The sequence below is a fragment of the Hyla sarda genome, chromosome 2, assembly GCF_029499605.1.
Source record: "Hyla sarda isolate aHylSar1 chromosome 2, aHylSar1.hap1, whole genome shotgun sequence".
In the NCBI taxonomy this organism is placed as follows: domain Eukaryota; kingdom Metazoa; phylum Chordata; class Amphibia; order Anura; family Hylidae; genus Hyla; species Hyla sarda.
Genome location: NC_079190.1, coordinates 70,816,050 through 70,831,788, shown reverse-complemented (window position 1 = coordinate 70,831,788; position 15,739 = coordinate 70,816,050). Strand labels below are relative to the sequence as shown.

The following is a 15,739-nucleotide window of genomic DNA, read 5'->3' as shown; positions in this document are numbered from 1 at the left end:
TGTGAAATTTGGGGGGGAACACACATTTTAGTGAAAAAAATATATATTTTTTTTACATATGCAAAAGTCGTGAAACCCCAGTGGGGCATTAAGGCTCACTTTATTCCTTGTTACGTTCCTCAAGGGGTTTAGTTTCCAAAATGTTATGCCATGTGTTTTTTTTTTGCTGTTCTGGCACCATAGGGGCTCCCTAAATGCGACATGCCCCCCGAGCAAAATTTGCTCTCAAAAAGCCAAATATGACTCCTTCTCTTCTGAGCATTGTAGTTCGCCCATAGTGCACTTCAGATCAACTTATGGGGTACCTCCATACTCAGAAGAGATGGGGTTACAAATTTTGGGGGGTATTTTCTGCTATTAACCCTTGCAAAAAAATTTAATTTGGGGGGAAACACACATTTTTGTGAAAAATAGTTTTTTTTTTTTTACATATGCAAAAGTCGTCAAACCCCTGTGGGGTATTAAGGCTCACTTTATTCCTTGTTACGTTCCTCAAGGGGTCTAGTTTCCAAAATGGTATGCCATGTGTTTTTTTTTTTGCTGTTCTGGCCCCATAGGGGCTTCCTAAATGTGACATGCCCCCCAAAAACCATTTCAGAAAAACATACTCTCCGAAATCCCCTTGTCGCTCCTTCGCTTCTGAGCCCTCTACTGCGCCCGCCGAACACTTTACATAGACATATGAGGTATGTGCTTACTCGGGAGAAATTGGGCTACAAACATAAGTATACATTTTCTCCTTTTACCCCTTGTAAAAATTCAAAAATTGGGTCTACAAGAACATGCGAGTGTAAAAAATGAAGATTGTGAATTTTCTCCTTCACTTTGCTGCTATTCCTGTGAAACACCTAAAGGGTTAAAACGCTGACTGAATGTCATTTTGAATACTTTGGGGGGTGCAGTTTTCATAATGGGGTAATTTGTGGGGTATTTCTAATATGAAGACCCTTCAAATCCACTTCAAATCTGAACTGGTCCCTGAAAAATAGTGAGTTTTAAAATTTTGTGAAAAATTGGAAAATTGCTGCTGAACTTTGAAGCCCTCAGGTGTCCTCCAAAAGTAAAAACACGTCAATTTTATGATGCAAACATAAAGTAGACATATTGGAAATGTGAATAAATTTTTTTTTTATTTGGAATATACATTTACCTTACAAGCAGAGAGCTTCAAAGTTAGAAAAATACCAAATTTTCAATTTTTTCATCAAATTTGGGGATTTTTCACCAAGAAAGGATGCAAGTTACCATAAAATTTTATCACTATGTTAAAGTAGAATATGTCACGAAAAAACAATCTCGGAATCAGAATGATAACTAAAAGCATTCCAGAGTTATTAATGTTTAAAGTTACAGTGGTCAGATGTGCAAAAAACGCTCTGGTCCTGAGGTGTAAAATGGCCTGGTCCTTAAGGGGTTAAGGACACTGCCATTTTTTGCAAATCTGACCACTGTCACTTTAAACATGAATAACTCTGGAATGCTTTTAGTTATGAATCTGATTCCGAGAATGTTTTTTCGTGACATATTCTACTTTAACATAGTGGTAACATTTTGTGGTAACTTGCATCCTTTCTTGGTGAAAAATCCCCAAATTTGATGAAAAATTTAAAAATTTTGCATTTTTCTAACTTTGAAGCTCTCTGCTTGTAAGGAAAATGGATATTCCCAAAAACTTTTTTTTTTATTCACATATACAATATGTCTACTTTATGTTTGCATCATAAAATTTATGAGTTTTTACTTTTGGAAGACACCAGAGGGCTTCAAAGTTCAGCAGCAATTTTCCATTTTTTCACAAAATTTTGAAACTCGCTTTTTTTCAGGGACCAGTTCAGGTTTGAAGTGGATTTGAAGGGTCTTCATATTAGAAATACCCCATAAATTACCCCATTATAAAAACTGCACCCCCCAAAGTATTCAAAATGACATTCAGTAAGCGTTTTAACCCTTTAGGGGTTTCACAGGAATAGCAGCAAAGTGAAGGAGAAAATTCACAATCTTCATTTTTTACACTCACATGTTCTTGTAGACCCAATTTTTGCAAGGGGTAAAAAGGAGAACATTTTTACTTGTATTTGAAACCCAATTTTTCTCGAGTAAGCACATACCTCATATGTCTATGTAAAGTGTTCGGCGGGTGCAGTAGAGGGCTCAGAAGGGAACCACTACAACTCCCAGCATGCACTTTAGCTGTTTGTGCAAGCTGGGAGTTGTAGTTATACAACAGCTGAAGGTACACTTTTCCATAGAAAAAATGTGCCTCCAGCTGTTGCAAAACCATAAGTCCCAGCATGCCCATAAGGGAATGCTGGGAGTTGTGGTGGTCTGCCTCCTGCTGTTGCATAACTACAGCTCCCAGCATGCCCTTTTTGCATGCTGGGAGCTGTTGCTAAGCAACAGCAGGAGTCTGTCACTCACCTCCTGCTGCTGCTCCGTCGCAGGACAGTCCCTCGCCGTGGCCGTTGCTCCTGGGGCCCCGATCCCAACAGGGACGTCGGGGATCGGGGTCCCCAGCACCCGGGGTCTTCTTCCCGCATCCGCTCACATCCTCCGGAAGAGGGGCGGAGCGGGTGCGGGAGTGACACCCGCAGCAGGCGCCCTGATTGGTCGGCCGTTAAACCGGCCAACGAATCAGGGCGATCGTGAGATGGCACCAGTGCCACCTAACCCCTGCTGGTTCTGGCTGTTCAGCCAATAATTCCGGGTCACCGGGTCACTGGAGACCCGATTGACCCGGAATCGCCGCAGATTGCTAAACTGAATTGTCCAGCGATCTGCGGCCATCGCCGACATGGGGGGCATAATGACCCCCTTGGGCGATATGCCGGGATGCCTGCTGAACGATTTCAGCAGGCATCCGGCTCCGGTCCCCAACCAGCTAGCGGTGGGGACCGGAATTCCCACGGGCGTATGAATACGCCCTGCGTCCTTAAGGACTCGGAATGCAGGGTGTATCCATACGCCCTGCGTCCTTAAGAGGTTAATGTGACATGCCCCCCAAAAACCATTTCAGCAAAATTCACTCTCCAAAATCCCATTGTCGCTCCTTCCCTTCTGAGCCATCTACTGCACCCGCCGAACAATTCCCATACACATGAGGTATTTTCTTACTCAAGAGAAATTGGGTTACAAATTTTGGGGGGCTTTTTCTCCTATTACCCCTTGTAAAAATTCAAAAACTGGGTCTACAAGAACATGCGAGTGTAAAGATTTTAAATTTTCTCCTTCACTTTGCTGCTATTCCTGTGAAACACCTAAAGGGTTAACAAACTTTCTGAATGTCATTTTGAATACTTTGAGGGGTGCAGTTTCTATAATTGGGTAATTTATGGGGTATTTCTGATATGAAGGTCCTTCAAATCCACTTCAAATCTGAACTGGTCCCTGAAAAATTCTGATTTTGAAAATTTTGTGAAAAATGTAAAATTGATGCCGAACTTTGAAGCCCTCTGATGTTTTCCAAAAGTAAAAACATGTCAACTTTATGATGCAAATATAAAGTAGACATATTGTATATGTGAATCAATATATAATTCATTTGGAATATCTATTTTCCTTACAAGCAGAGAGCTTCAAAGTTAGAAAAATGCTAAATTTTCAAATTTTTCATCAAATTTTGGAATTTTTCACCAAGAAATGATTCAAGTATCGACGAATATTTACCACTAACATAAAGTAGAATATGTCACGAAAAAACTATCTTGGAATCAGAATGAAAAGTAAAAGCATCCCAGAGTTATTAATGCTTAAAGTAACAGTGGTCAGATGTGCATAAAACGCTCTGGTCCTTAAGGTGAAAATGGGCTTGGTCCTTCTTTTTTTTTTTTTTTTTTAAATCAACTGGTGCCAAAAAGTTAAACAGATTTGTAAATTACTTCTATTTAAAACTCTTAATCCTTCCAGTACTTGTCAGCTGCTGTATAATACAGAGGAAGTTCTTTTCTTTTAACATTTTTTAATTCTTTATAAATTTTAAATGTCAGGAACTGTCCAGAGCAGGAACAATTCCCCATAGCAAACTGTGCCTGCTCTGGACAGTTCATGAGATGAACAGAGGTGTCAGCAGAGAGCACCATGGACAGACAGAAAAGAAATTCAAAAAGAAAAGAACTTCCTCTGTATTATACAGCAGCTGATAAGTACTGGAAGGATTAAGATTTTTAAATAGAAGTAATTTACAAATCTGTTTAACTTTCTGGCACCAGTTGATTAAAATAAATAAAAAACTGTTTTCCACTGGAGTACCCCTTTAATTATACAGAACAAAACACACGATCAGCTTGCACTGTAGTTGCATTGCAGGTTCTTCTAATACCTTCTATGGGAAGCCGACTTGTTGCAGTTATAAACCAGAATTTAACTCTGTGTTTTCTCTATATATAATTTTTATATCAGTATACCTAAACAAAGCTACATGTAATAGCTTAGGCTGACCATACTCTAGGAAGTTCAGATGAAAACATTTGTTGGACAACTAGTCATTCATGGTTGGTCTTTGAGGTCATTTTTGAAACAATGCGATCTGTGGCCTGGTCTGGACTTCCATTGATGCGACACAGATCTTTACAACTTTTCAACTATAGCAGCCGACAAAATAAATAAAAAATCCAACATGGCAGATTAACTTTTCAGCAGGTACCGTGTTTCTCCGAAAATAAGACCGGGTCTTATATTAATTTTAGTCCCAAAAAACACACTAGGGCTTATTTTCGGGGTAGGGTTTATTTATTGATGGGGGGCTGCAGGAGTGTGGAGGATGGGGGGCTGTGGGAGTGTGGAGGATGCTGCATCCCCCCCCCCATCTTCCACACTGCTACAGCCCCCCATCCTCCCCTTCCCCCTGTTGTCCTCCCCACTCCTACAGTGCCCCCCACCCCTCTGCCATAATAAACTACAGTACCTTACACATTTCATCCCCAGCGGAGACCAGCACTTCCCCACCTTCATACCGTACGGAAACTGCAGCTCTCGGCGGCGGCGGGACCTCCTTCTGTTGCTTAGCAACCGGGGGCAGGAGCGCGGTCCAACAGTTGATTACCCCTGGCCTAGGTCTTATTTTCGGGGTAGGGCTTATATTGCAGCCCACCCTGATAATCCTGCTAGGGCTTACTTTCGGGGTAGGGCTTATTTGCGGGGAAACACTCCTGCCTTTGGTCAGCACCTGTCATAAAAAGTCAGCAGAAAATGGTCTAAAGTGTATGGACAGATTTAGTAAGGGATCTTTTGGTACTTGTGAAGGGCTGTACAGTATAACTTATGTTGTCCTATACACCATGTCATGGCGCTGTACAATATTAAAAACATAAGTGCCTATGTATTAGCAATATAGTTGCCATAACTTAGTTCCACATCATTACTATCCCAGTCTCAATTAACGCCCTCCTCCAGGTTTTGTAATACGCAGTGCCCTAGCACATGTGATCTTTATTAGTCTATACCAGTGTTCTTCAACCTGCGGACCTCCAGATGTTGCAAAACTACAACTCCCAGTATGCCCGGACAGCCGTTGGCTGTCCGGGCATGCTGGGAGTTGTAGTTTTGCAACATCTGGAGGTCCGCAGGTTGAAGACCACTGGTCTATACCACACATCTTATATATCATTTCTATATTAGCATCATGCTGATTTGCATACACATAAAAATAGCTGCAATAATGAATAAGTGTGTGTAGCAGTAATGATAGTTATATGGCAACACCCTGGGTGTGTTCAAAAGTATGAGAGCGATGACACAGGAATCTGCTTCATGAGGAAAATACAAATTGAGGTCATATGCTGAACACTTCCACATTCCAGAAGATATCCAGCTTGTAAAGGGACGCATCTAGAGAAGAGCGAACTTACAGTAAATTCGATTCGTCACGAACTTCTCGGCTCGGCAGTTGATGACTTATCCTGCGTAAATGAGTTCAGCTTTCTGGTGCTCCGGTGGGCTGGAAAAGGTGGATACAGTCCTAGGAAAGAGTCTCCAGCCACCGGAGCACCTGAAAGCTGAACTAATTTATGCAGGAAAAGTCATCAACTGCCGAGCCGAGAAGTTCGTGACGAATCGAATTTACTGTAAGTTCGCTCATCTCTAGACGCATCCATGGGTTTTATGTTACTGCAAAAGCCTGAGAATCTGACAAGCAGGGTTGAAAAATTTTTGAAATCTCTCTTTATTCAACACAAGTCGATTTTTTTTTTCTGTTGCCAATTCTGATGCACGTTATGTTTCCCCCTGGAGTTTAAAGGGGTATTCCAGGCAAAAACTTTTTTTTATATATCAACTGGCTCTGGAAAGTTAAAGTGTAGCTCCCACCAAGTTATATGTAATCTAATATGTCCCTACCTAGTAGTAATCTAGCCCTAACCCCCTACCTGGCTTTAAAAACATTTTAAATCGCTTTAATAGAGCAGATTTAGTGCTTCTAAATCTGCTCTATCAAGCAGGGCAGGAAGCAGCGATTCCCAGCAGACACAACGTCACTGATGCCTTGCTGGGCGCTTGCTTCCGCCCTCAGATCGTCTATGCAGCGCTCCTGTCAGGAGCGCACATAGATGATCTGCCAATAGCACGGCAGGCAGCCCCGGGGTCTCCTCCTCCCTGTTTAGCTGTACATGTGCTATCCAGGGAGGAGGAGTAGAGGAGCATCGCCGGCCTGCCGTGCACGATATTACTGCCGGCTAATATAAGACCTCAGATCAGACTTACCCATCCGGAGGATCAGCGCAGCAATGAGTGCTCGCGCTGCCTCTGGACAGGGTAACGGGGGAGGGCGGGGCCGCGCGCAAGGCCAGTGTTGCTGGCCAATGCGCGCAGCCCCAGCTATCAGCATGCTCGCTCTTGCCTGTTTGATTGAGAGGCGGGAGCGAGCACAGCAGTGCCTGAATTTCGACTCATTGCCAGGCTGAAATGAGTCGAAATTCAGTGGTGACGTCACTGCTGAATGCATTCGGCCACTAGGAGGGCGACCCCTAGTGGCCGAATTTAAAAGTGATTTTAAACTTGTTTAAAATCACTTTTTTTTAAATTAAAGTATATTAGAGATATGTTGTAGTACTTAAGTACTACAACATATCAATTTTTGTACTTCATGACAGTGCCCATTTAAACAGATTTGTAAATTACTTCTATTGAAAAATCTTAATCCTTCCAATAGTTATTAGCTTCTGAAGTTTTCTGTCTAACTGCTCACTGATGATGTCACGTCCCGGGAGCTGTGCATGATGGGAGAATATCCCCATAGGAACTGCACAGCTCCCGGGACGTGAGTCATCAGAAAGCAGTTAGACAGAAAACAACAACTCAACTTCTCCTTCTTGTCCTATCCACTGCCTTCTACATTAGTCTGTGCTCCTCCATATTGTCCTATCCACTGCCTTCTACATTAGTCTGTGCTCCTCCTTATTGTCCTATCCACTGCCTTCTACATTAGCCTGTGCTCCTCCATATTATCCTATCCACTGCCTTCTACATTAGTCTGTGCTCCTCCTTATTGACCTATCCACTGCCTTCTACATTACTCTGTGCTCCTCCTTATTGACCTATCCACTGCCTTCTACATTACTCTGTGCTCCTCCTTATTGACCTATCCACTGCCTTCTACATTACTCTGTGCTCCTCCTTATTGACCTATCCACTGCCTTCTACATTAGTCTGTGCTCCTCCTTCTTGTCCTATCCACTGCCTTCTACATTAGTCTGTGCTCCTCCATATTGTCCTATCCACTGCCTTCTACATTAGTCTGTGCTCCTCCTTCTTGTCCTATCCACTGCCTTCTACATTAGTCTGTGCTCCTCCATATTGTCCTATCCACTGCCTTCTACATTAGTCTGTGCTCCTCCATATTGTCCTATCCACTGCCTTCTACATTAGTCTGTGCTCCTCCATATTGTCCTATCCACTGCCTTCTACATTAGTCTGTGCTCCTCCATATTGTTCTATCCACTGCCTTCTACATTAGTCTGTGCTCCTCCTTATTGACCTATCCACTGCCTTCTACATTACTCTGTGCTCCTCCTTATTGACCTATCCACTGCCTTCTACATTAGTCTGTGCTCCTCCTTCTTGTCCTATCCACTGCCTTCTACATTAGTCTGTGCTCCTCCATATTGTCCTATCCACTGCCTTCTACATTACTCTGTGCTCCTCCTTCTTGTCCTATCCACTGCCTTCTACATTAGTCTGTGCTCCTCCATATTGTCCTATCCACTGCCTTCTACATTAGTTTGTGCTCCTCCATATTGTTCTATCCACTGCCTTCTACATTAGTCTGTGCTCCTCCTTATTGACCTATCCACTGCCTTCTACATTACTCTGTGCTCCTCCTTCTTGTCCTATCCACTGCCTTCTACATTAGTCTGTGCTCCTCCTTATTGACCTATCCACTGCCTTCTACATTACTCTGTGCTCCTCCATATTGTCCTATCCACTGCCTTCTACATTAGTCTGTGCTCCTTCTTGTCCTATCCACTGCCTTCTACATTACTCTGTGCTCCTCCTTATTGACCTATCCACTGCCTTCTACATTAGTCTGTGCTCCTCCTTATTGACCTATCCACTGCCTTCTACATTAGTCTGTGCTCCTCCTTCTTGTCCTATCCACTGCCTTCTACATTTGTCTGTGCTCCTCCTTCTTGTCCTATCCACTGCCTTCTACATTTGTCTGTGCTCCTCCTTCTTGTCCTATCCACTGCCTTCTACATTACTCTGTGCTCCTCCTTATTGACCTATCCACTGCCTTCTACATTACTCTGTGCTCCTCCTTATTGACCTATCCACTGCCTTCTACATTAGCCTGTGCTCCTCCATATTATCCTATCCACTGCCTTCTACATTAGTCTGTGCTCCTCCTTATTGACCTATCCACTGCCTTCTACATTACTCTGTGCTCCTCCTTATTGACCTATCCACTGCCTTCTACATTAGTCTGTGCTCCTCCTTCTTGACCCATCCACTGCCTTCTACATTAGTCTGTGCTCCTCCTTCTTGACCTATCCACTGCCTTCTACATTAGTCTGTGCTCCTCCATATTATCCTATCCACTGCCTTCTACATTAGTCTGTGCTCCTCCATATTATCCTATCCACTGCCTTCTACATAAGTCTGTGCTCCTCCTTATTGACCTGTCCACTGCCCTTTAACACATTCTCCATTCCCTCGGCATAACAGACTTGTTCCTCTCTAAGATTTCCTCATACCTCACAACCAATTTAGTATCTCTTAAAATAAGCAATCTGATTGGTTGCTATGGACAGCTACTCCACATTTCCCCTGCACACATTTTGATAAAATTCCCGCAGAGTGTCTGTCTGGTACATCTTACTTTCTAAACCTCGACATGAAGAAATTGGAGAGGTCCTATTTCCCCCATCTTCCTTTACTCCCACACCCAATATATCAATTACAGTCAATGATTGCTCTCTGTCCCCAGTCCCACAAGTTAGAATAACCTTTGATTCTGCCCTGTCTTTCAAAACACACATCTAAACCCTTGACACCTTCTGCTGCCCTCAGAGACATTTCCTGAAGGTTCCTGCTCTTTTCTCAACTTTGACTAATTAAAAGTGCTACTGCATTTGATCTACTGTAAGATCCCTGTGCCCCTCTTACGCTCCAATTCACCCATTACTCTGCTGCCCGATTAACCTGCTCCTCCATACATCTTTGACAATCTCTTTATACATGGTGTAATTTTTGCAGAATGTCTCATCAGTCAGGGCTTGGACTGCTCAGAAATGCAGCAACATTTTCTTGCCAGATGTTTCCAGAATGAAAATTCTGCATTGTAAACAGTGCAGCGGAATTCTATTGAAAACAATAGGGCTCTGCTGCAATGGACTTTTCAAGTGAATTTTTCTGCCAGATTCAACTCAGAAATTCCAAAGTGTAAACGAGACCTAGCATTGCTCTGGTTGAGAGACATCTTCTCTATACACTGCTAGGGAGCGACATTAAGGATTATAACTAGTGATTACTGTGTGTCTCAGGAGAGAGACCCTGTGCGATCTAAACTGTAACTATACCTATCTACAGGGTGGGCCATTTATATGGATACACCTTAATAAAATGGGAATGGTTGGTGATATTAACTTCCTGTTTGTGGCCCATTAGTATATGTGAGGGGGGGGGGGGGGGAACTTTTCAAGATGGGTGGTGACCATGGTGGCCATTTTGAAGTCAGACATTTTGAATGCAACTTTAGTTTTTTCAATAGGAAGAGGGTCATGTGACACATCAAACATATTGGGAATTTCACAAGAAAAACAATGATGTGCTTGGTTTTAATGTAACTTCATTCTTTCATGAGTTATTTACAAGTTTCTGATCACTTATAAAATGTGTTCAATGTGCTGCCCATTGTGTTGGATTGTCAATGCAACCCTCTTCTCCCACTCTTCACACACTGATAGCAACACCACAGGAGAAATGCTAGCACAGGCTTCCAGTATCCGTATACACTGCTATACACTACTATATACACTGCAGGAGAAATGCTAGCACAGGCTTCCAGTATCTGTAGTTTCAGGTGCTGCACATCTCGTATCTTCACAGCATAGACAATTGCCTTCAGATGACCCCAAAGATAAATGTCTAAGGGGGTCAGATCGGGAAACTGTTCATCTAGGAATGCTCGGACCTGACACCCATAATGTGGTGGTGCACCATCTTGCTGGAAAAACTCAGGGAATGTGTCAGCTTCAGTGCATAAAGAGGGAAACACATCATTATGAAGGCCACTGGATATGCGAAATTGCTACATGATGATGTGTTTCCCTGTGGATTCAAAATGGCTGACTTCAAAATGGCCACCACCCATCTTGAAAAGTTTCCCCCCCCCTCACATATACTAATGTGCCACAAACAGGAAGTTAATATCACCAACCATTCCCATTTTATTAAGGTGTATCCATATAAATGGCCCACCCTGTATAATTAATTTTTTTGCTGTAAAATGTGCAGTTTAAAAAAACCATTTGCACACGTGCTACTTTCACAATTCCTGTGCTCCACAGCCCAAGCTCCATTCACTGCAGGGCAGAAAGGTATGAGCTGCTGCCATCTCCTTAGCCTACATATACTATACAGGACAGAACCCTCCATAGTCACTTCCTCCTCAGCCTACACATACTATACAGGACAGAACCCTCCATAGTCACTTCCTCCTCAGCCTACACATACTATACAGGACAGAACCCTCCATAGTCACTTCCTCCTCAGCCTACACATACTATACAGGACAGGACCCTCAATAGCCGCTTCCTCCTCAGCCTACACATCCTATACAGGACAAGACCCTCCATAGTCACTTCCTCCTCCGCCTACACATACTATACAGGACAGGATCCTCCATAGTCACTTCCTCCTCAGCCTACACATACTATACAGGACAGGACCCTCCATAGTCACTTCCTCCTCAGCCTACACATACTATACAGGACTGGACCCTCCATGGTCGCACTCCTCTGCCTACACATACTATACAGGACCCTCCATAGTCACTTCCTCTCAGCCTACACATACAATACAGGACTGGACCCTCCATGGTCGCACTCCTCAGCCTACACATACTATACAGGACTGGACCCTCCATAGTCACTTCCTCCTCAGCCTACACATACTATACAGGACAGAACCCTCCATAGTCACTTCCTCCTCAGCCTACACATACTATACAGGACAGGACCCTCAATAGCCGCTTCCTCCTCAGCCTACACATCCTATACAGGACAAGACCCTCCATAGTCACTTCCTCCTCCGCCTACACATACTATACAGGACAGGATCCTCCATAGTCACTTCCTCCTCAGCCTACACATACTATACAGGACAGGACCCTCCATAGTCACTTCCTCCTCAGCCTACACATACTATACAGGACTGGACCCTCCATGGTCGCACTCCTCTGCCTACACATACTATACAGGACCCTCCATAGTCACTTCCTCTCAGCCTACACATACAATACAGGACTGGACCCTCCATGGTCGCACTCCTCAGCCTACACATACTATACAGGACTGGACCCTCCATAGTCACTTCCTCCTCAGCCTACACATACTATACAGGACTGGACCCTCCATAGTCACTTCCTCCTCAGCCTACACATACTATACAGGACAGGACCCTCCATAGTCACTTCCTCCTCAGCCTACACATACTATACAGGACAGGACCCTCCATAGTCACTTCCTCCTCAGCCTACACATACTATACAGGACAGGACCCACCATAATAACTTCCTACACATACTATACAGGACTGGACCCTCCATGGTCGCACTCCTCAGCCTACACATACTATACAGGACTGGACCCTCCATAGTCACTTCCTCCTCAGCCTACACATACTATTCAGGACTGGACCCTCCATTGTCACTTCCTCCTCAGCCTACACATACTATACAGGACAGGACCCTCAATAGTCACTTCCTCCTCAGCCTACACATACTATACAGGACAGGACCCTCCATAGTCACTTCCTCCTCAGCCTACACATACTATACAGGACAGGACCCTCCATAGTCACTTCCTCCTCAGCCTACACATACTATACAGGACTGGACCCTCCATAGTCACTTCCTCCTCAGCCTACACATACTATACAGGACAGGACCCTCAATAGCCGCTTCCTCCTCAGCCTACACATCCTATACAGGACAAGACCCTCCATAGTCACTTCCTCCTCCGCCTACACATACTATACAGGACAGGATCCTCCATAGTCACTTCCTCCTCAGCCTACACATACTATACAGGACAGGACCCTCCATAGTCACTTCCTCCTCAGCCTACACATACTATACAGGACAGGACCCACCATAGTCACTTCCTCCTCAGCCTACACATACTATAAAGGACAAGACCCTCCATGGTCACTTACTCCTCAGCCTACACATACTATATGGGACAGGACACTCCATGATCGCTTCCTCCTCAGCCTACACATACTATACGGGACAGGACCCTCCATGGTCACTTCCTCCTCAGCCTACACATACTATACAGGACCCTCCATAGCCAACACATCCTATACAGGACAGGACCCTCCATGGTCGCTTACTCCTCAACCATCACATAATATACAGGACAGGACCCTCCATAGTCACTTCCTTCTCAGCCTACACATACTATACAGGACAGGACCCACCATAGTAACTTCCTACATATACTATACAGGACTGGACCCTCCATGGTCGCACTCCTCTGCCTACACATACTATACAGGACCCTCCATAGTCACTTCCTCTCAGCCTACACATACTATACAGGACAGGACCCTCCATGGTCGCACTCCTCAGCCTACACATACTATACAGGACAGGACCCTCCATAGTCACTTCCTCCTCAGCCTACACATACTATACAGGACTGGACCCTCCATGGTCGCACTCCTCTGCCTACACATACTATACAGGACCCTCCATAGTCACTTCCTCTCAGCCTACACATACTATACAGGACTGGACCCTCCATGGTCGCACTCCTCAGCCTACACATACTATACAGGACAGGACCCTCCATAGTCACTTCCTCCTCAGCCTACACATACTATACAGGACAGGACCCTCCATAGTCACTTCCTCCTCAGCCTACACATACTATACAGGACAGGACCCACCATAATAACTTCCTACACATACTATACAGGACTGGACCCTCCATGGTCGCACTCCTCAGCCTACACATACTATACAGGACTGGACCCTCCATAGTCACTTCCTCCTCAGCCTACACATACTATACAGGACTGGACCCTCCATTGTCACTTCCTCCTCAGCCTACACATACTATACAGGACAGGACCCTCCATAGTCACTTCCTCCTCAGCCTACACATACTATACAGGACAGGACCCTCCATAGTCACTTCCTCCTCAGCCTACACATACTATACAGGACTGGACCCTCCATAGTCACTTCCTCCTCAGCCTACACATACTATACAGGACAGGACCCTCAATAGCCGCTTCCTCCTCAGCCTACACATCCTATACAGGACAAGACCCTCCATAGTCACTTCCTCCTCCGCCTACACATACTATACAGGACAGGATCCTCCATAGTCACTTCCTCCTCAGCCTACACATACTATACAGGATAGGACCCTCCATAGTCACTTCCTCCTCAGCCTACACATACTATACAGGACAGGACCCACCATAGTCACTTCCTCCTCAGCCTACACATACTATACAGGACCCTCCATAGTCACTTCCTCCTCAGCCTACACATACTATAAAGGACAGGACCCACCATAGTCACTTCCTCCTCAGCCTACACATACTATATGGGACAGGACCCTCCATGATCGCTTCCTCCTCAGCCTACACATACTATACGGGACAGGACCCTCCATGGTCACTTCCTCCTCAGCCTACACATACTATACAGGACCCTCCATAGCCAACACATCCTATACAGGACAGGACCCTCCATGGTCGCTTACTCCTCAACCATCACATAATATACAGGACAGGACCCTCCATAGTCACTTCCTTCTCAGCCTACATATACTATTCAGGACATGACCCTCCATAGTCACTTCCTCCTCAGCCTACACATACTATACAGGACAGGACCCACCATAGTAACTTCCTACACATACTATACAGGACTGGACCCTCCATGGTCGCACTCCTCAGCCTACACATACTATACAGGACAGGACCCTCCATAGTCACTTCCTCCTCAGCCTACACATACTATACAGGACTGGACCCTCCATGGTCGCACTCCTCTGCCTACACATACTATACAGGACCCTCCATAGTCACTTCCTCTCAGCCTACACATACTATACAGGACTGGACCCTCCATGGTCGCACTCCTCAGCCTACAAATACTATACAGGACTGGACCCTCCATAGTCACTTCCTCCTCAGCCTACACATACTATACAGGACTGGACCCTCCATAGTCACTTCCTCCTCAGCCTACACATACTATACAGGACAGGACCCTCCATAGTCACTTCCTCCTCAGCCTACACATACTATACAGGACAGGACCCTCCATAGTCACTTCCTCCTCAGCCTACACATACTATACAGGACAGGACCCACCATAATAACTTCCTACACATACTATACAGGACTGGACCCTCCATGGTCGCACTCCTCAGCCTACACATACTATACAGGACTGGACCCTCCATAGTCACTTCCTCCTCAGCCTACACATACTATACAGGACAGGATCCTCCATAGTCACTTCCTCCTCAGCCTACACATACTATACAGGATAGGACCCTCCATAGTCACTTCCTCCTCAGCCTACACATACTATACAGGACAGGACCCACCATAGTCACTTCCTCCTCAGCCTACACATACTATACAGGACCCTCCATAGTCACTTCCTCCTCAGCCTACACATACTATAAAGGACAGGACCCACCATAGTCACTTCCTCCTCAGCCTACACATACTATATGGGACAGGACCCTCCATGATCGCTTCCTCCTCAGCCTACACATACTATACGGGACAGGACTCTCCATGGTCACTTCCTCCTCAGCCTACACATACTATACAGGACCCTCCATAGCCAACACATCCTATACAGGACAGGACCCTCCATGGTCGCTTACTCCTCAACCATCACATAATATACAGGACAGGACCCTCCATAGTCACTTCCTTCTCAGCCTACATATACTATTCAGGACATGACCCTCCATAGTCACTTCCTCCTCAGCCTACACATACTATACAGGACAGGACCCACCATAGTAACTTCCTACACATACTATACAGG

At 44.9% G+C, this 15,739-nt stretch overlaps 1 protein-coding gene across 3 annotated transcripts in view; it reads right to left on the bottom strand.

Annotated features, from left to right (window-relative positions):
• Positions 1–15,739, bottom strand: part of DLEU7 (deleted in lymphocytic leukemia 7) — a 44,736-nt gene that overhangs the window by 26,803 nt on the left and 2,194 nt on the right. Inside the window, exon 1 of one of the 3 annotated variants that reach the window (XM_056562054.1) lies at positions 4,950–4,981. The exons of 1 other annotated variant lie outside the window; for it this stretch is intronic. The gene's annotated coding sequence lies outside the window, so the exon portion shown is untranslated. Of the gene's footprint in view, positions 1–4,905; positions 4,982–15,739 lie in introns of those variants that run through there. One more of the 3 variants, XM_056562053.1, reaches the window with a different exon arrangement.